A 20,431-nucleotide genomic window follows, 5' to 3' on the forward strand; every position below is an offset into this window, starting at 1 on the left:
TTTCATTTGCTCTTGGTCCTGGTAGTTTGCCTTTTCCTCCCCTGAACCTTGTTTGCAGTATCAGGCGAAACTCCTTGTGAAAAGAGGTCAGATGTAGCTTGGGTGCCAATGTATCTACCCCTTCTTCATCTGACTGCTCTGTATCTGTGACATTGGATCCAGCTGTCTCTTTACTCACATCAGTGTTTAAATTATTATTGCTTTTCAATGCTCTCCTGAGTGCATCAACCCCAGCTGGATTTAAAAGCATTTTTTGTATTCAATTTTGCCGTGAAATCGCGGATGGAGCCACAGCTCTGTGGCAAAGTTGAATAAAAAAAGATGTGCCAGCTCCTGCGTGTCTTTTATTGGAAGACCCAGCATGGGCCAAATCCTGGGGCAGTGTACTTTAATTACATGTGGCACCCCCATGCCCCAGGGACCGCCAACTCCATGGGGTAAACAATATTAAAATGATGTGGTAGCCCACACGTTCCCTCCAGAGCCTGGTGACCAGCACCTCCCTGGGAACATTTCTAAAAAGAGTGCGAGTAGGCCTGTCCGACCTCCCCTGCAGCCCTGGGACCACCAACTCCTGGGGACTAATTGGAATTAAATGGAGGGTCCTCATGTATCCACCCTACCCTGTGGACCACCATCTCCCTGGGCTGTTTAATTTTGACATATTTGGGCCTCACAGACCACACCCTGGACCCCAGGGACCATAACCTCCCAGGGACAAAATCATTTTTTCAAAATTGGAGGCGAGCCCTTCTCGGTCCCGGGGACCGCTACCTCCATGGGTAGGCCCTACTTGAAAGAAAAAAGGAGGGGGCTGTTCAGCCCAAACAATGGAATTTCAGAGAGTTCATCGGAGGCCATGCCCCCTTTCTCCACCAGTCTGCAAATGCCCATCCTGGCGTACTACTGGTTGTGGGCCCAATTAACTTAAACTCTGCATTTGTCACTTGAGTGGAAGTCGTTCAGAAAGGCCTGCAGTCCACACAGTACCATTCAGTTCTGCAGCAACTGTCCTCCTGAGGGTGGATTGGAAAGATCCAGAGAGATTTTCAGTTCTGAAGCACTTGAGTAGGATGTGCCCTCACTCTTTCCTAAAGTGAAATAAAGTTACCTTAAACATTAATTGTAGATCATTTTATGGTAAACTTGTGAGGGCAGCTATATTAACTGAGGACATTATAATACAGGATTTAGTAGATGAAAATTCAGAAGAGTACCTGGAAAAGCTTATGCTGGGCTCAGTTTGGCAATCAATAGAGCAGGTAGGTATGCTCTGCACACCTCTCACTCATTAGTGAATGATTTGCAGTCATTCTCATTAGCAACACAAAATGATAAAAACATGAATCGGTTGTTGGTTTAAATTGAGGTTCTGGCACAATTTCTCTCAGATGTGACTTAGGCAGTTTAAAAGCATATGACATGGCTTCAGGAAGAGTGGTTGCTGTTTGTAGGTATTTATATTTGAGGCATGGGAAGGTTGGGATACCTGTCTCTGGATGTAACCTCTTTGGTGAAGAATTAAAGATAGAGTAAATGATGTATAAATCCTTCAGAAATCAAAAGCACCCTCAACATACACTTACCTCCCTGACACTTGTATCTTGCCCTTCCTCCCAGACCACATTTGAACCTCGGAATGGACCCTTTCACTGATCATGTTGAACTGTACTGTGTGCCTGCCTCATCCGATACCAGGAACAGAAAGAAGGCTCCAGTACAGATGAAGTTCACAATTTCAAATTTTTAACAGTAGCTCTTCAGTCAACTAGAAGCACCCATATTACATTGTAGACCACTTTAATCCATATGGGTGTGTGATTGCTAATGGCTGTGTACCGCTGGATGAAACCAGTCAGTTTTCTATCTTAAACCAACGGTGAAGTTGTGGTGGCATCGACGGGAAAAGGTCAGACAGCCATAGACACAATATTTATATTTCCTATTTACAGACACCCTACTCTCGAAACTGCAAGCAGATTCAGAAGACAAGGAAATAGTGAAGATTTTATACTTTATCCTTCATCACAGCACTGACGTGGTGAGACAACGATCCATGAAGAAATAATGTAACAAATAACATTATTTGTTAGGAGACATTTGGACAGATACATTGTCTTCCAAATGAGCAAGGAAACTTTGATCTGTTTTTTCTTCCTTATTTAATGTGTTTTATAAAGTAACACTAACTAGACTTTAATATTTATTGCATCAGAGAACAATTTATGTGCCTTCAACTATCTTCATGCTTGATGAAACTACTGTTGGGAAGTTAGGTAATGTAACCAAAACTGGGTCTGGGCTTACAGGCAATAAGGACAAGCCTCACTAACAACAAAAACCAAAACGAGCACCAATATTGCCACCTATTTACTACAAGGGCCTTAGGTATCCCCACCAACTACTGATCTAAACAGTAAGTATCGAGACAAATATTTTAGTCCAGAATAAATCAATTATTTTAATCTCATTTTTTGTCAATACATATTTAGAACAAATTCAAATCTTTGAAAACATTGCTTACTTCACTCCACATTTACTCACAACAAGACTTCTCACATTCAGTTCCAACAATCAACCATACATACACATTATACAACACAAAGAATCAATTTACATCAGTTCTTAAAAAAATTATTTACAACTATAATTACACAAAAACAGCATAGGAAATCAATTCAAATTTTTGAAAGGTTTATATTTCAAAACAACACTCCTAATGCTGTATGAAAAACGGTCTACGCATTTCGAAAACCATTAATTCAAGGGAATTCTCTTCAGGACCACGTAGCTCAAAAGTGCTCGTTTTCTTTAAGTATGGGCTAATCGCCGCTTTCAACCAGCTTGTGTCTCATGAGAAGTGGAATGGAAAATTTGTGCTATGGCGTGTTAATTGCTCCAATCAAAAAGGATAGGGAGGGCGGGCGAAATTTAGTACCCGCATTAGTTTCTTGTTGCTACGTGAATAGAGTCTTTATTTGCTCACGCTGTCTGACTCCATGTCTAGTTCCCGAAGGCTGACTGCGCCAATGCTGCAATACTGTTATCTCCGTACTGCGTCTAATATTTGTCTCAATACTTACTGTTTAGATCAGTAGTTGGTGGGGATACTTAGGGGAAGTTAGGTAATGGCAGTCTTTGCTACCTCAAGCACAACTGTATCTGGTGCCCTGGTATAGTGATGGGACTTTATGCATAAATAATGCTAGCCACTGACACTGCCCCTAGATGCAGTAAAAACAAGTGGCAGCAAGACCTACCACGTTAAATTGTGATAATTTATCAAGGGAGATCCAATCAAGACTGTGAAGAATGGGGAAAATGCAATCAGACCTTCTTGTCCCACGTACCAGAAGGTGAGGTCACCTGTTGGTGCTTCTTGTGTGAACGGTGGAAACCTCTCCTCAACCACTTTTCTATGAGATCTAGTGGTACACACAGGGCCTGCCTTTACTGGAGAATCTGCAAGCTGTTATGACATTCCTAATTGCTTCCTCATGGCAATATAATAAAGCTCTGCCTCTTTGGCAAGCCACATGAAAGACCACCTGTAATGCTGGGATCATCTATAAAAAAAAATTAAAACAGCATCTGTGTAAATTTCACCTTTTTATGGTTTTGTTTTTAGAAAAAGTGAGGTGGGTCTAAGGTCTACATAAACAACTCATATTAACACTATTCCTATTAAGCTAGAATTTGTATAGATTTAAGATATGCACCAGTTCATAAAACTACATATAAGAAAAATACGTATTTTCCATTCAGCTAGTTGTTTCTGCTCTTGAAAAGATAACATTTATGTCTGCTGTTACGGTCAATGCCACAGATGTTTCTTCACATTTATACACTGATCCAATTTTGCCAAGTATAATACTGAATCGATTTAAAGCTGTATTTTGGCCTGACAAAGTGAGATGACCTAACTGTGTAACTAAAAGCAGCTACTGAATGTTGTCATCATCAGATAACTTGTTCAATATGTTTTACCCACACTAATCACACATTCTATTAAAATGTATAATACCAGCAGTAAAACAAAAACCGTCTCACACTCGATAAAACTCCTACTAGTCACTACGGTCCATGGTCTACCGCAAATCCCAGTGTAAGGACTTTAAAATGCAACATAGAGATAAAAGGACTGGATGTGTTTGCACTAGACATAGAAGAGCAAGCCAGGCTTTTTAGTCACAGCAGGGCAAATTTAGCCTTTCATATTTCAGAAGTTTAAAGAATTTGTGTTGTTGAATTTGCAAATGTCAATATTGTTGAATTGTCTATTAGAGAATGGTGTGTGCTGTGTAAATATTCGTTACTGGATGTATTAAACATTATGTGTGTTTGTTATTGTATATAATACAAGGGAAATTTCCACATTACTAATTGATAATGGCGGAACAGGTTAAAGTAGACTGGTGGCTAATTTCAGTTTTTGCAACTCATGCCATTACCCCAAGGGTATGTTGACCATATACATATATATGCATGTGTGTGTGTGTGTGTGTTCATCCAATCAAAGGTGTTCTTGACAGTTGAAGGAACACACAGCACAAGCATTATGCAGTGAAAATGTATTTTGTTGGGAAACAAACTACTCAACGTGTTTTGGGGACTCCTCTCCTTGGTCACAGGTCAAGGAGAGAAATCATCAAAACGCATTTAAATGCTTGCGCTCTGTGACCTTTGGATCATCAAGAAGGCCTTTGTTTGGATTTAAATTCTGGGTTTCCAACCCATTATACAAGCCACAGCTGCAAGAGGCCGGAGAGCTTTCTGGAATTGCTTGCCTTTATATATATTGACGAATCCTCGCAACATTTTTAAAACTAATGGTTGCACAGGTTAGCTCCTGTTGGGAAAATTTCAGGGTTATTCGTTAAGCAAGGGCCGAGAAAAAAGGGGGGTCCCAAAATGTGTTTTCTCCATGTTAATGTCCATAAGAAACTTTAGACAAAGCTACAGCCCGAACTGCTGAACGGAATTACACCAAATTTAGCAAAAAACGTAGGTCTTGGTTCAGAAAGCATTATTCTTTTAAAATCTGTTCAGCATTTCCTGAGAAATAAAAAAAAAAAATCAATATCTGGTGGCCAAGGAATATTCGCAAACCCTCCCGTCCACAAGCTTCATTTTGATTGGCTGTCAACACTCCAAACCAAGAAGTGTTGGTAGGTAGCTTGTGACTCTGCAAAACTGAGTCATAAGAAAACAGTAAGAGCAAAGATAAAAAAACAAGAAAAGGGGGCAGGGTAGAAACACCCGGACCCCCTAGGCCTGCTCAGGGCAGAACTTGAGCGGGGTGCACAAATCCTGCTAAAATTATTTAAATAAGAAAGCTCGGTCTACCGTTCTTTTTTCTAATAAGCACCACGGGTGGGTCAGGTCCAGGGTGCTATCAAGAAATATGTGTAGTGGTGGTCCGCGGGGCCCCTGCAGCCCCAGGGACCGCCACCTCCCGGGGCTTCAATGTATTTGAGGCGGGGGCCTCGTGGGCCCCTCAAGCCTCCGGGACCGCCACATCCCCGGAGTTTAAATTTAAATAAGTTTAAGGGGGAATCCTGCCCCTCCACACTGCCACGGGGACCACCACCTTCCCGGGGCACTAATTAAGATAATGTGGGAGTCAGTTGTGGACCCCTGGCCCCGGGGACCACCAGCTCCCTTGGGCGTTAAGCTTGTTGGGAGGGGGCGTGCGGCTTCCCTCCTGGAGCCCTCAGGGCTGGCTCCAGTAATGTCCCGGGGTGCCCACTCCCGGGACATTGCAGTTTGCAATGGCAGGGCGGGAGCACGGCTCCTGCCCTGCCATTGGAAACACTGTTTTGCTTTGCGGAAGCGAGAGCAGGAAACCTGCTCTCGCTTCCGCAAAGCAAAGCAGAAGTGCCTGTGTACTAGGGGAGCAGCATGTTAGCAGCTCACCTTGTCCTAAAGCAATTCCAGCTCCCGCAGGAGGTGGAGAGCCGACAGGGACCACGGGGTATTGGGGCTCCCGCTGCAGTCCCTATTGTAAGGCCAGGCCCTGGGGATGGGGTCCCTGGGGCCAGAAGTGGCCTAGGGAAGGGAGGCCACATGGCCCCCTCTTGTTAAATAAATAATAAATATAAGAGACCTAGCCCCGGGAGATGGGGTCCCAAGGGCCCAAAAATTACTAAGAGAAGGGAGGTCGCAAAGCCCCCCTACTAAAAAAATAAATAGAAGAGAAGCCAGCATCTCGCCAGAGGCCCTGCCCCATCCCTGCACCACTCTGCAAATGCGCCTCATGGTGTGGTTGGGAGATTAAGTTCGCTAGAATGTTAAGGGTCCTTAGGGACCAATTTGCCCACCAGGTACCTCCAGTAGGTCCTACACAGCTGGATTGCTGAGATAGTCTGAGGCCATTCCCCCTTTTTACACCACTCTGCAAATGCACTCTTGGCGTACTTCTGGTGGGGCGATGAGGTCCTCTTGTGTCCGGAGGACCTCAGGACTGAAGTGGACTTCATCCCTCAAGCAGCAGTGCGTCAGGCAGAGCGTTTCCAGAGTGGTGTAAAAAGGGGACATGGCCTCAGACCACTCTCAGCAATCCAGCTCTGTGGGGCTTACTGGCAGTAACAGAAGGGCTAGTTGGCCCCGAGGGACACTCAGGAGGCAAGGGGACTTCATCCCCCAACCAAGAGCATGCCAGGAGGCACAATTGCAGAGTGGTGCAGAAAGGGTGCATGGCCTGTGTCCACCTCTCAGCAATCCCACTATATAGGGCTTACTAGAGGTATCAGGTAGGCTAGTTGGCCCCTAAGGACCCCCAGCAGAGAAGGGAACTTCACTCCCCATCCAAGAGTGCACTGGGGAATGCGTTTTCAGACTAGTGGGAAAAGGGGGCATGGCCTGCTTTGAGAAAGTACCAAGGCTGAAGTGTGGGACTTACTGGAGGTAATAGGAGGAGTAGTCGGCCCCCAAGGTTGTCCTTGGGGGCCAACTACCCCCCACCTCCTGTAAGTCCCACACAGTGGCATTGGTAAGACATTGTTATAGGCCACGCCCTCTTTCTCTACCGCTCTGCAAATGCACCTCCTGGCACACTACGGGTTGGGGGATGAAGTACTCTTTCCTCCTGTGGGACTTTGGGGCCAAGAAACCCTCCTGGTACCTCCTGTGCGTCCTATGCAGTGGAATTCCTGATCGCTAGTCAGAGGCCCAGCCCCCTTTCTCCACCTTGCTGCAAATTCAACCACTAGTTAAAGAAGCATTTGCAATGTAATAGGTTTCACATTTAAAAGAGTTATAGGCTTTGTAAATGTAAAAGTGTTTTACTAATATTTCTTGGAGTGAAGTGGATGTAATTTGTGTGTAGTGGAATTATGTGATATGATGTGCAGTTAAATTATGTAGATAGACTTTGACTTTGATGCGGATACAAGGTTTGTGGTATTTAGTGTATAGAAATTATGTAGAGTGGGATTATGTGTTATGGAGAGTAATTATGTGGTATGGTAGTCTGTGTTTTGGAGTGGTAACCTCATATTTAGTCTTCCTCATTTCCATAGAAGCTAAACTATAAACTCAATGAGACAAATAAAAGAAGGAACCACTTACAAGCTCTCCTGGACCTAGTCAGAGGTATGAGCGGGGCCACTGGAATTATATGACTGTTTGGCGGCACCAACTTTGGCAAAATTGTAAATGTTCCGCATTTGCCACATAATCCATCATCTGCTGTATAATCTACAGATTTTAACAAAAAAAACTTGTTTCTAGCTCAAACGCTACCAAATATGCAATGACAAGTGTTACAGCATGGTGGAATGCCCTTTGCAAACCTAGAATGGTCACCTGTTACCTATTGCTAAATGTGGGTATTAAATTGGTGCTAATGGTGTGCAAACCACTTTTGCTTTTTTCTGCGCCTCTCCTGCCTCTTTCTGCATTCATGTTGCTTTTGTCTGTACCTTTCTTTTTCTGCTCTTCTTTTGCCTCTCTCTGTTCATCTCTTCTACTTTCTGCACCTCTGTTGCCTCTTTCTGCACCCGTTTCCTCTTTCTGCACTTCTCCTGCCTGTCTCTGTACCTCTCTTGCCTCTTTCTACACTTCTCTTGCATCTTTCTGCACCTCTGTTGCTTCTTTCTGCACTTCTCTTGCCTCTTTCTATACCCTCTTTCCTCTTTCTGCACCTCTGTTGCTTCTTTCTGTACCCATCTTGCCTATTTCTGCACCCCTCTTCCCTCTTTCTGTACCTCTCCTACCTCAGTCTACCTATCAATTCCCTCGTCTGTACCCCTTTTGAGTGTTTCTGCAACTCTCTTGCCTCTTTCTGCAGTTTTCTTTCTGTGCCTCTCTTGCCTTTCTGCACCTCACTTGCTTCTTTCTACATCCCTTTTGTCAATTTCTGTACCCCTTCCCTCTTTGTGCACCTCTCTTGCCTCTTTCTACACCTCTCTACCCTCTTTCTACACTACTCTTGCCTCATTTCTTCTCGTGCCAGATTCTTCGGGCGAATGGTCCGCAGACGTTTGTACATACTCGCTGTTCCACGGGAGTATTTCTTGTCACTGCCTCGCAGCAGGACCCTGTCACAAAGCAAGCATGTGACTTTTCTTTCGTTTGGGGCGTGGCTTGGCAGCCGATGAAAAAGGACGGGTGAGCGCTGAGCTCCGAGGCGGCCTTCCCTATTAATCCTGGTAATATCTATCCTGACGACCCTGAAGCCCTGAATTTACCCGCGTCTCCTCCCGCACACTTGGGGGCCTGATCGGAGGTGGAGGATTCGGGTCCGCGACCGTGTGGAGCCCGCGCCGTGCCAGTGACCTGGTGGGCGGCGCCGGCCATTTTGCGGCCTAGAAGATCGGCCGCATCCCCGGCCTCGAGTAATCAGGGGGCCGGCCCGCGGTGGTGACCGGCCGGCCGCCGGCTGCCGAGAGGGTCGGAGCTCCGGACTTGCGGACCCACTGCAGCGGCGGGGCCTGAGCTGCCTTGCTGCGGAGCTTCGGCAGGACCACAGCGGAGGCACCTGAAGGTGAGAAGGCCGGACGCAACCTTCGGCCCTGGGGCCTAATGCGCGCCAGTCACGGAGCGCGAGGTCGAGGGAGGGCCCGATCCTGCACAGCCTGCCCAAGGAAGGACAGACCGGCACTGGCCCTTGGCTGCTTGCCACCAGGGTGCCCTGCTGCCACTGGAAGGCCTGGCGAGCCGGCGCTGCGGACCCCCGAGACGGCCCGATCTGTTGGGACCCTGCGGACTGCGGCAGCTGTGGGAGGCTGGAGCCCAGCCTGGGGCCCTACGGACGTGGCGGGGCCCGCTTCCCGGGACCTGCCCTTGCCGGGAGTGTTTCTCCCTGACCCCCACGTGGTTGGGGCCTTGGAAGGCTACCCCTGACGCCATATTGTGCTGGCTGCATTCGCTATCGCTCCTGGACTCAGAGGAGCGGCTCACCCAGGGGAGCACCTCGTGGTCGGTGTTCTGTGAAGCGGAGAGTGGTGACCCGGCGCTGACAGGGAGTTGCTGGCTTTGGGGGCCCGTGGAGCCGGCGGGTGTGAGACGCGGGGAGTGTCCCCAGGACTCGCGGCCCTGAGAGTTGGACTTGGGGGCGGACGCCACTCCTGATATTGCGGAGACGAGAAACCGGTTGCCTCCATGGGGAAACGCCTAAAGCCTCCCCCGGATGCTGCTGGGGAGGTGACGGACGGCCAGGGCTCCACTCTGGACGCTGGTTCGGCGGCGGGTCTGCCGCAAGGCCAGCTGGAGCAGATCCTGAAGGCCATCGCCGACACCAGGGAGGCCCTGCACCATGGCATCGGGCAGGTTTCCACGAGTCTGGGCCTATTATGTGCGGACCACGACAAGTTGGCAGATCGGGTCAAGCAGACCGAGATCCGGATGGATGCACTGGAGCCTGCGACAAAAGCGGCGGAAACCCAGATGGGGGAGCTACAACAAAGGGTGCAAATACTAGAGCAGAGGGCGGAGGATGCCGAAGGACGCAACCGCCGCAATAACATTCGCGTGGTGGGCCTGCCGGAGAAGATTGAGGGGACAGACATGCTGGGCTATCTGGAGGCCTGGCTGCGAGAAGTGGTGGTTCCGGAGGGTCTGTCACCGTTCTACACTCTGGAACGTGCCCACCGTGTGCCGGCTCGACCCCCGGCCGAGGGTCGGCCTCCTCGCCCGGTGGTGGCGCGCTTGCTGCACTACAGGGATCGAGATCTCATTCTGCAAAAGGCGCGAGCACTAGGGCCCTATAAGGTGGACAACGCCCAAGTCTCCATATATCCGGACTACTCCTTGGAAGTTCAGAGGCAGCGGTCGACTTTTCTGGCGGTCAAGAAGGCTCTTCGGGAGGAGGGTATCCGCTACTCTCTCCTGTTCCCAGCCCGCTTGCGGATCATGGTGGATGGCCAATCTTCCTTCTACGATTCTCCCGCCGACGTGTGGGACTGGCTGGAGTTGTACAGGACCGGCGCGGATGCGCATCAGACGACCGGGGAAAGACGGAGGGCACCACCGAGACCTAGGCGGAGCAGGAGACCCAAGAGACGACCGCCGAACGCTCGGACACCTTCGATCTCGCAGACTGAGCTGGAACGCAGAGATGCCCTTCGGGCGGTCTCTACTATCTCCCAAACAATGGGTTCGGCATCGGCTGTGGAGTCGGGCTCTCGAGGGGGCACTGACGAGGTGGCATCGGAGGAATCAGGGACGGGTGACCCCGAGCCGCCCCATGTCACACCTGGGACTGCTGATGGTTTGCTGGACGAATGATGCTAATGCTTCCCTGGTGTGGTATTGTATAAGCTGCTGCGTTCCTGGACTGGGTTTGGGGTGGAGGCAGTGTCACCCAGATGGGCCTGGGGCTGGTGTTGGGCGACTAACTTCTGCAGTGGTTCCTGCCATAACTAGGGAGGAGATGCGGGCGCATAGGGCATGTTGGGGAGAGCTGGCTGGGAGGAGTGTGCTGCTTGCGGTCTATTGGAACTGGTGACAGGCCACCCCCTCCTATCTCACACCTATTGTGGGACTCTGATAGTTACCAGGGACTGTTCTTTTTGGGAGTTAGTCATTTGGATGGGTTTCTACTGTTTGGGACCTATTCTGGGGAGGGGTGGGATATGGGACTGTTGGGAGGTATCAGGGTTATGGTTTTGGGGTGTAGTCAGTGTGCATACGATATTTGCTTTCATTGGAACTGTATTCGTTATCATGAATGGGGACCCTCCCTGAACTGAAGTGTGTGACCTGGAATGTGAGGGGACTGAATTCCATGCTGAAACGTCATAAAGTGCATGCCTATCTTGTTCGCAGGGGGGTTCAGGTTGCCTTCTTGCAGGAAACCCACATTGATCGAACTGAGGGGCGGGCTCTGCAGCGCAGATGGCGGGGACAAATGTTTTACACAACCTTCTCGGCCTTTGCAAGGGGGGCTTTGATTTGGGTACGGGCGGGGATTCCCTTCCAGCCTTTGGTAACAGTGGTCGACCCTGAGGGGAGGTTTGTGGCTGTACAGGGCCGCCTAGATGGGAGAGATGTGACACTTTGCAGCGTTTACGCCCCGAATGTGGACCAGCCTGCCTTTTTTGCGCGATTGTCTGGGAAACTGGCAACTGTCCTGGCCGGCACGGTCCTGCTTGGGGGGGGATTTTAACTCTGTACTGGACTGGAATTAGATAGATCTCACCCACCACTGGCGCAGGCGACAGCTCACAGACTAGCGAAGAGTAGGAGAGAGTGGCAAAGTAGCTGGGGCCTGGTCGATGCATGGCGGACCCAACTCCCCACAGAAAGGGACTTCTCCTTTTACTCCCCCCCGCACGATCTGCATGTTCGCCTTGACAGCATTCTGTGTTCGCCGGACGCTCAGAGCCTGGTCCGCCACAGCGAATACCTGGCCAGGACGATATCCGACCATAACCCTTGCTTAGTACTGGTCCAATGGATGAGGCGACGCCAAGCTATTCCGACGTGGCGGTTGAACCCACTGACATTGGAAGACCCGGCGTTTAAGGCCGAGGTAAGCACTGGGGTGGAAAGTTACTTCGACACTAATGTGGGCACGGCTTCCAGTAGGGCGCTGGAGTGGGACGCCTTTAAGGCGGTGATTCGGGGCGTCTGTATCTCGGCTACCGCGGGAGTCCGTAAGACCCTCCTGCAGGATGTAGAGCGCAGCGAGGGCCGCTTGCGCGAAGAGGAACGACGCAGCCACACGACTCCTGAGGCTCACGGAGCGGTTTCGGCTGAACGAGAGGAAGTGGCGACAACAATGGAAAAGCCGCGCTGCTTTGACTATAAGGAGTTTCTTGTCCGGGCTCACGCCGAGCGTGACAAAGTGGGCTCACTACTGGCGTGGTTGGCCAACCCTGGGACCCGTGGCTCCCCGATAGTGGCGCTAGCCACTCCAGAGGGGCGCATGGTTTATACGCAATCGGACATCAACGATCAGTTCCTCATGTATTTAAACGCACCTTTACAGGAGTCAAGTCAAGTCAAGTCAGAATTTATATAGCGCACTACATACCCATAGGGTCTCAAGGCGCTTGAGGAAGAGGGAGGGGGGGTTTATTTATCGAATATCCATGTTTTAAGTTGTTTTCTGAAGGCTAGGTGGCTTTGAGTAAGGCGGAGGTGGATGGGAAGGGAATTCCAGGTCTTGGCCGCTAAGTAGGAGAAGGATCTTCCTCCCATGGTGGCTTTGTGGATGCGCGGTACAGCGGCGAGGGCTTGGTTGGACGAACGCAGCTGGCGGGTGGGAGTGTAAAATGAAAGGCGCGTGTTGAGGCAATCAGGTCCAAGTTCGTAAAGGGCTTTGTGTGCGTGGGTGAGGAGACGGAACGTTATTCTCTTGTTGACGGGGAGCCAGTGAAGGTCTTTCAGGTGAGCGGAAATGTGGTCTGTGCGGGGGATGTCTAGTATGAGTCTGGCTGAAGCATTTTGAGCAGGATGCCAGATCCCCCGGTGGAGCTGGAGGAGTTCCTGCTGGCGGCGCAGCTGCCATGGCTCGACCCGGAACACGCGACCCATCTGGGCGGGGACATCTCCGAGGGAGAGATCAGAGTGGCCATCAAGCACATGGTCCGCCGCAAGACCCCTGGCACGGATGGGCTGCCGATTGAATTTTATGCAGCCTATGCGGATGTGCTGGTTCCGCGATTGCAGGCGGTTTACTGGGAGGCCTGGGACACCGGGTACTTACCGGCGTCTACTCGCGAAGCTTTGGTGATACCCTTACTAAAGCGGGAGGGAGACGCGAACTGCCGTTCGGTGTACCGCCCACTCTCCATGCTCACAACGGACTACAAGATCCTGAGCAAGGTTCTTGCGATGCGGCTGCTGACCCACATGCGCACCTTGGTACACAGTGACCAGGCGGGCTTTATCCCCCAGCGCACCACCGCCACATGCGTGCGCCGGTTGATCCGGATCATGGGGGGCGAGGCCGCTACTCACCCGGGTACTGCTGTCCTCTCGATTGACATCGAGAAGGCATTTGATAGTGTCGAATGGCCATACTTGCTCCGTGTACTGGAGGCCTTCGGATTGGGCGAGCGCTTCGTGAAATGGACTGCCTTGCTCTATGCCGCGGCCACGGCCCGTGTCAAAACAGGGGCCACCATCTCAGCCCCTTACGTGGTAGGTCGGGGGACCCGACAGGGGTGTTCTCTGTCCCCCCTGTTATTTGCGCTCGCTATTGAGCCACTGGCTGCGCACGCCCGTATGGGTCGAGCATATGCAGGCCTTCCTCTAAGAGCCGACACCCACTACATCTCTCTCTATGCGGATGACTGTTTGCTGTTTTTGGTGGACACGAGCGATTCCCTGCGTGGGGCCGAGCGACTGCTGTCGGACTTTGGCCATCTCTCGGGGCTGAGAGTCAACTGGGGGAAGTCTTGCCTCTTCCCGCTGACGCCAGGGGCCGATGACTCCCAACCGGAGGGCGAATTACGATGGGAATACCGTTGCCTCCCCTATCTGGGCACGCACATCTACCACTCGCCGTTGGCCCTCTTGGACGGTAACATCAACAGAGCAATCCGGAGTTTGCAGGGCTGCATGGGTTTCTGGCGGACACTACCGCTTTCAGTCGCGGGACGAGTGGCATTGTTTAAAATGGTGGCACTTCCCCGATTGTTATATCTGTTTCGCACCCTGCCGATCTGGATCCCTGCGTCGGTTTTTAACAGACTCCGCTCCCTGACCTCTGGGTTCATTTGGGGGTCGGGTAGACGACGAGTTGCGCTGGCCACGATGATGCGCCCCAGGGCGGACGGGGGACTTGCGGCCCCGGATTTTGAGTGGTACTACTTGGCGGCGCAACTGCAGTGGCTCACCCAGGCGGTGGCTTTGGAATTCCGAGGCCCAGAGGGAGTAGCGGGCAGACTGTTCCTGAGGCACGTCATCTCCTTTATAATCTTGGGCCAGAAATTGGACCTCGCCCAGCTCACACTGGAGGAACGCACGATTCGCAGTTGCTGGCTTCGGTGCCACAGGCGCTCCGGAGCCGCTCGCCCTTATGCCCCTGAAATCCCGCTAGGGATGTGCACGGCCTTTCCACATGGTGGCGACTGGTCAGCACTGGCGATCTGGGAGGAGCTTGGCTTGCAGGTGATCGGCGATCTCTACAAGGACGGATCGCTGCTCACGTTTCAAGAGTTGCGGGACTCTTATGATCTACCGAGGGGTGGATATCTGCTGCACGCCTCGTTAGTGGCTGGTATTCGCCGTCAATGGAAGAATGGGCTAGCCGAACCACCGACCTCGGAGTGCTGTCAATACGTGGTCATGGCTGCTGGCACTTACAAGGCTGTCACATGCCTTTACCGGCGGTTGTCGACTGCTACCCTGCGACCCCTAGATGAGCTGCGAACCAAGTGGGAAGGGGACATTGGGCGGCCAATTCCAGAGTCGACATGGCCGCAGCTAGTGCGACGGGCAGGGCATGGAAGGGCACTAGGAACGCCAGGTTCCAATTGGTCCAGTTTTTCACCCTACACCGTGCATACCTAACACCAATCAAAATCTCGCAATATTTCGAGGGTGCATCATCGCTCTGTCCAAGATGTAAGACAGCGGACGCGGACTTCGCTCACATGTTTTGGACCTGCAGTACGCTGGCGGGTTACTGGGAGGCGGTGATGTCCTGCCTGAATGCTGTCACGGACCAGTAGATCGATCCTGAAATGGGCACCTGCCTATTATTGTGGTTCCCTCACACCCCCCGTACTCGAGTTACCAGTAAATTTTATGACTTGGGTTTGATATTAGCCAAACGAGAGATCACCATGCACTGGAAATCTAGCCAAGGACCCAGCTACTTGCGTTGGAAGACCACTTTGGAGCGCTGGGCGAAGGCGGAGAGTGCCTTGCGGCTGCGACAGGCCAGGAGCCTGGATAATGACAGGGCATTAGAGGTGGCTAGGGCGTGGGAGGCCATAGTTGTGGCGCTCCAGCGGCCAGAGGACGACTTGAGCGAGGATGAGAGGGGAACATCAGGATAGGGACAATGCGTTAAGGGACACCTCACACCCAACGAGGCACACACACTACTTACAAATAATGATAGCAGATCTGAGAGTTCTGGTTCCCCATCGATAAGCGTTACTTACCTTTTACTACGGTTCCTGTCAAGGAAGTGAATAGGCTAACACTTAACTGATTGAGAGAGAGGAGTATGGCACACTGACTACGAGGGTGGGATAAAGGGTGGGACAGCTCAGCTGAGGGATTGTTCTATATAAAAGGTGTCTTGTTGGAACTGTAATGTTATCCTGACCTATCGGCTAATGCCATGATTGCTTCTCCTTGTAGTGTACTTTTTGAACTTGACTACCAATAAAAATCGTTTTTACAAAAAAATGTGACTTTTCTTTCGTTTACCTTTTTTTCTCCGGCAGGAAAGGTGAAAAATTTCCATACCACTGAATCAGGCCTCTGCTTGGGTGGATCTTTCTCCAAGATATCTTCATCTTAAGAATGATGAGGAGCTTGCGAACCAGAGGCCATTTCTCCAATGTAATTTTTTAAAAAGGCAAAAAAAATCCAAAACCAGCTCTGGAAGAAGAGATGTCTCATCAACTGCTCCAAACAGAATATTTAAAATGGGTGGGGTCCTTCAATAGTTACAGTGGGAAATGTTATGAACCAATCAAATCTTTTTTTTTTTTGGTCACATGGGATCCGCGCACCGTGCGCTCACGAAGCACGCACCCGGCGCGACTTCGCGAAAATATATTTAAAAATAATATAAGTTTATTACAAGTAGAAATATATTATTTTAATGAATACCTTAAATATTTCTTTTGCCCTAATATGTACATTAAATACAGGTACATATCATTTTAGAACATAAAAAATTTCACGGGAGTCACGCACCCAGCACACCCCAGCAAATATATGTCGTCATATGGGGCCCGCCACTGTGCAAGCATCGCGTACCGTAATACGCATGTGTCACGAATGAGCAGGAGCAGGAGTCGCGGATCGGTCACATACCGGTCACACACACCACGTAACATTGTACATATATGACGTAACTAAAAAAAAACATGCACTCTTTGCTCACCATATGCGGATCCTTCACAACTTTTTCAAAATGGCAGCTAGAATACACGTACCCGCTGTGGTAGGTATGCTTTGGGTGCGCAACTACCCAAAAAAAATTGAAAAAAGAAAATTATATAAACATGTGAAAATACAAAAAAAACAAAAGAATTAAAAATATTTCATTTTAAATTTATTTTCATTTTTTTGCAATTTTCAGAAAAAGATATAATGTTGTTTAATAAATAAAATATTTATAAATAAACAGTTAAAAAACTGTAGAAATTCAGTACAAAAAATAGGTATAACTAATATTGCACTTAAAAATTAGCATTTAAAAAACCTTTGAAATTCACTGAAAAAAACATATGTTTCAGAGATGTTATAGTTAGAAATTAGCGTTTAAAAAACCTTTGAAATTCACTGAAAAAACCATACGTTTCAGAGACGTTATAGTTGGGACTTAGCATTTAAAAAACCTTTGAAATTCACTGAAAAAACCATAGTGATGTCATCAGTGATGTCACTGACCATGTCATGAATGATGTAATATGTGACATCATCAGCAGTGCATTGCGGGTGCGCGAGTTATAGTTAGCACAACTAACTATAATGGAGGAATTTCTATGGTTTTGTACGAGTGAAATGTCCAGCTAACTATAACACTCATTCATAAAACCTATGGTTTTTTAAATGAATATATGTATCAGGATGATTCACACCAAAAGACGGACACGGATCCAAAGTAAGTGCTCAAATTACTTTACTCCATTTGTCGCCATTATGCGTTTCGGCTTGGATGAGGCTTTATTCAAGCAGGTGGATATATATATATATATATATATATATTCACTGAAAAAACCATAGGTTATAAACCATATATAGTTAGGAATTAGCATTTAAAAAACCTTGAAAATTCACTGAAAAAACCATAGGTTATAGACCATATATAGTTAGGAATTAGCATTTAAAAAACCTTATTTTACTCACACAAAACCAATGAAATTCCATATATAGTTAGTTGTACTAACTATATATCACGCACCCGCAATCCACTGCTGATGATGTCACATATTACATCATTCATGACATGGTCAGTGACATCACTGATGACATCACTGATGACATCTCAAATGACATCACTGATGACATCACTGATGACATCTCAAATGACATCACTGATGACATCACTGATGACATCTCAAATGACATCACTGATGACATCACTGATGACATCTCAAATGACATCACTGATGACATCACTGATGACATCTCATTTGACATTACTGATCACATCACTGATGACATCACTCATGTGATAATACGATGAACCTCTTCAGACTCTAATATAACCTTAGATACACTCAGTGTAAACAGACACTCACAGACTGTCACTCATCCATGGAGTTACTTACACACCTAGTCAGTCATGCAAAGAATCAATCACACCTCCATTTTCACAACTATACAGTTATACACATCTTACTTATTCAAACATATACTAAAACATATTTACTCACTTATACAATCCTGGATACAAGAGCACAATGATCCATACAGCCACTCACACATTCACTGGCTCTTATGCACAGTTATTTATATATGTCAACTCTCACATGTACTGTATTTTACATATGTACTTACTTTGACATGTAGCACTGAGATATCCATTCACTCACCAATACAGTCATGCACACAGTCAACCGCCCATACAGCTGTTTCCACATGCACTTTTGAACCCATACATCTATGCACAGAGTCATACACCTCCCAGCCACCCACACACACACTCAGTCTCCCATACAAATGCTTGGGCAACCAATCAATAACCCATATAGTTACTCATATAGCTACTGATCAACACATGCAGCAGTTTACAGAACAACAGACATAATGATGCACAAATTAAGACAGTTTAGTCACTAACCCATGCACTCAGTGAGACACATTTAACCACTCACTCATACAGTCAGTCATGCACCTACTAAATCCTTCATCCAGACACTTATACATCCACTCATTCTTAAATATGTAAGACATATTTTAACTTTACAGAAAAATACAGTCACTGTATGATGTCATCAATGATGTCATCAGTGATGTCATTTGAGATGTCATCAGTGATGTCATCAGTGATGTCATATGAGATGTCATCAGTGATGTCATCAGTGATGTCACTGACCATGTCATGAATGATGTAATATGTGACATCATCAGCAGTGGATTGCGGGTGCGTGATATATAGTTAGTACAACTAACTATATATGGAATTTCATTGGTTTTGTGTGAGTAAAATAAGGTTTTTTAAATGCTAATTCCTAACTATATATGGTCTATAACCTATGGTTTTTTCAGTGAATTTTCAAGGTTTTTTAAATGCTAATTCCTAACTATATATGGTTTATAACCTATGGTTTTTTCAGTGAATTTCAATGGTTTTTTAATAGCAAATATCTATAGCTATAAAATGTATTCTTATTTAAATCCAAAAATATATTTAATATGTTTATTAATAATTTTTTTTAATATTTTTTTTGTTTGGCTCCCGGTCCGCGAACCGGGAAGCTTCCCGTTAGCTCAATTTGATGCCGCGACCCGGTCCGCGAACCGGTAAAAAATCAACTTAGTGACGGTATCGCGTTGCCGCGTAATGCGTCTTATGACGTACTGCGTTAGCGCACCCGGAAGTGCCCCGGGGCGCGGACCGAGGCGCGAAGCTCAGCGACCCGGAAGCTAACCGGGGCGCGTCGCGAAAGCGCGACGTATCGCGTTGCCGCGTAATGCGTCTTGTGACGTACCGCGTTAGCGCACCCGGAAGTGTCCCGGGGCGCGAAGCTTAGCGACCCGGAAGCTAACCGGGGCGCGTTCCGCAGCGCGTAACATGAGCGTGAGAGGTCATGTGACTTGTTAATAAAACTTTTCATTGGTTCATTTCAATTTTGGTTTCATAATGATGTAAGGCTAGGTCAGGTGACCTAAAAATAACACTTTTCATTGGTTGAGAAGTATTGTTTTTCCCAAATGATGAAAACCCCTCCTTCTTTCCTCACTCTGACTTTCATCTTGGTGAGAGAAAGACCCTTTTACTTTATAGAGAAATGGCTTCCATTGTTGCTTCAACTAGTGTTCCCCCACCACCACCCCCACCTCCTCAAGGGAAGAAAGGACCACCTGCTCAACCAATGTTTGAAGAAGAGGAAGATCAAGAAGAGGAGGAAGAGGAGGAAGAGCCTGAGTTTTTGCCAGAGGAGCCCAGGAGGTACAATAGAAAAGAAAACTACATCTGGCAATTTTTTAAATTTCCAGCAGGGCAAAAAAAAGTCAATGCCAGATATGTGTTTTGCCGTATTTGCAACGATCGACTGTCAAGGGGCACTGACAAGAAATACAGCTTCGGCAATTATACGATGCACAGGCATATGAGTAGGTGGCACCCAAATAATTATAGTGCTGCCCAGCTTCGTGATGAACAGCAAAATCCCCTGGCAATGGTGAGAACATCTGCTGTCAAAGAAGTATCGGGACCAGAGGCGAGGGAGGTGATCCCGAACATTCAAATGGACATGGGGGAAGTAAAGCAAGTGTGCGTGTGGTGCAGCCAAACACTTTGCTACCGAGAAAGTAGCATTACTCTTATAATGAGAGCTATCAAAAATCATGTTTGCCCGAAACGCCCCAAAAAATAAATTCTTCTTTTTTTCGTTGCTCCTGTTGAGCCCTTCTCAATGAATCATTTTTGTTTCCCCCCTCCCCCTCAAAAAAACAAAAAAATTACAAAATGTTCAGAAAAAACAAAAAAAATATAAAAAATGTTCAGAAAAATAATTAAAAAAATTTAAAACAACAAAAACCAAAAAAAAGTTATTTTCAGAACTACCTCCCCATTATAAAAAAAATTGGTAGAATTTTTGAAACTCTGCCAATCTCTATTTCT

At 47.8% G+C, this 20,431-nt stretch overlaps 1 long non-coding RNA gene across 1 annotated transcript in view; it reads right to left on the minus strand.

Annotated features, from left to right (window-relative positions):
• Positions 1-20,431, minus strand: part of LOC144827231 (uncharacterized) — a 153,806-nt gene that overhangs the window by 98,519 nt on the left and 34,856 nt on the right. The window contains exon 2 of the long non-coding RNA XR_013610091.1: positions 16,520-16,602. This is a non-coding gene — a long non-coding RNA (uncharacterized LOC144827231). The remainder of the gene's footprint in view (positions 1-16,519; positions 16,603-20,431) is intronic.

Source organism: Lissotriton helveticus, chromosome 4_1, assembly GCF_964261635.1.
Source record: "Lissotriton helveticus chromosome 4_1, aLisHel1.1, whole genome shotgun sequence".
Classification (NCBI taxonomy): domain Eukaryota; kingdom Metazoa; phylum Chordata; class Amphibia; order Caudata; family Salamandridae; genus Lissotriton; species Lissotriton helveticus.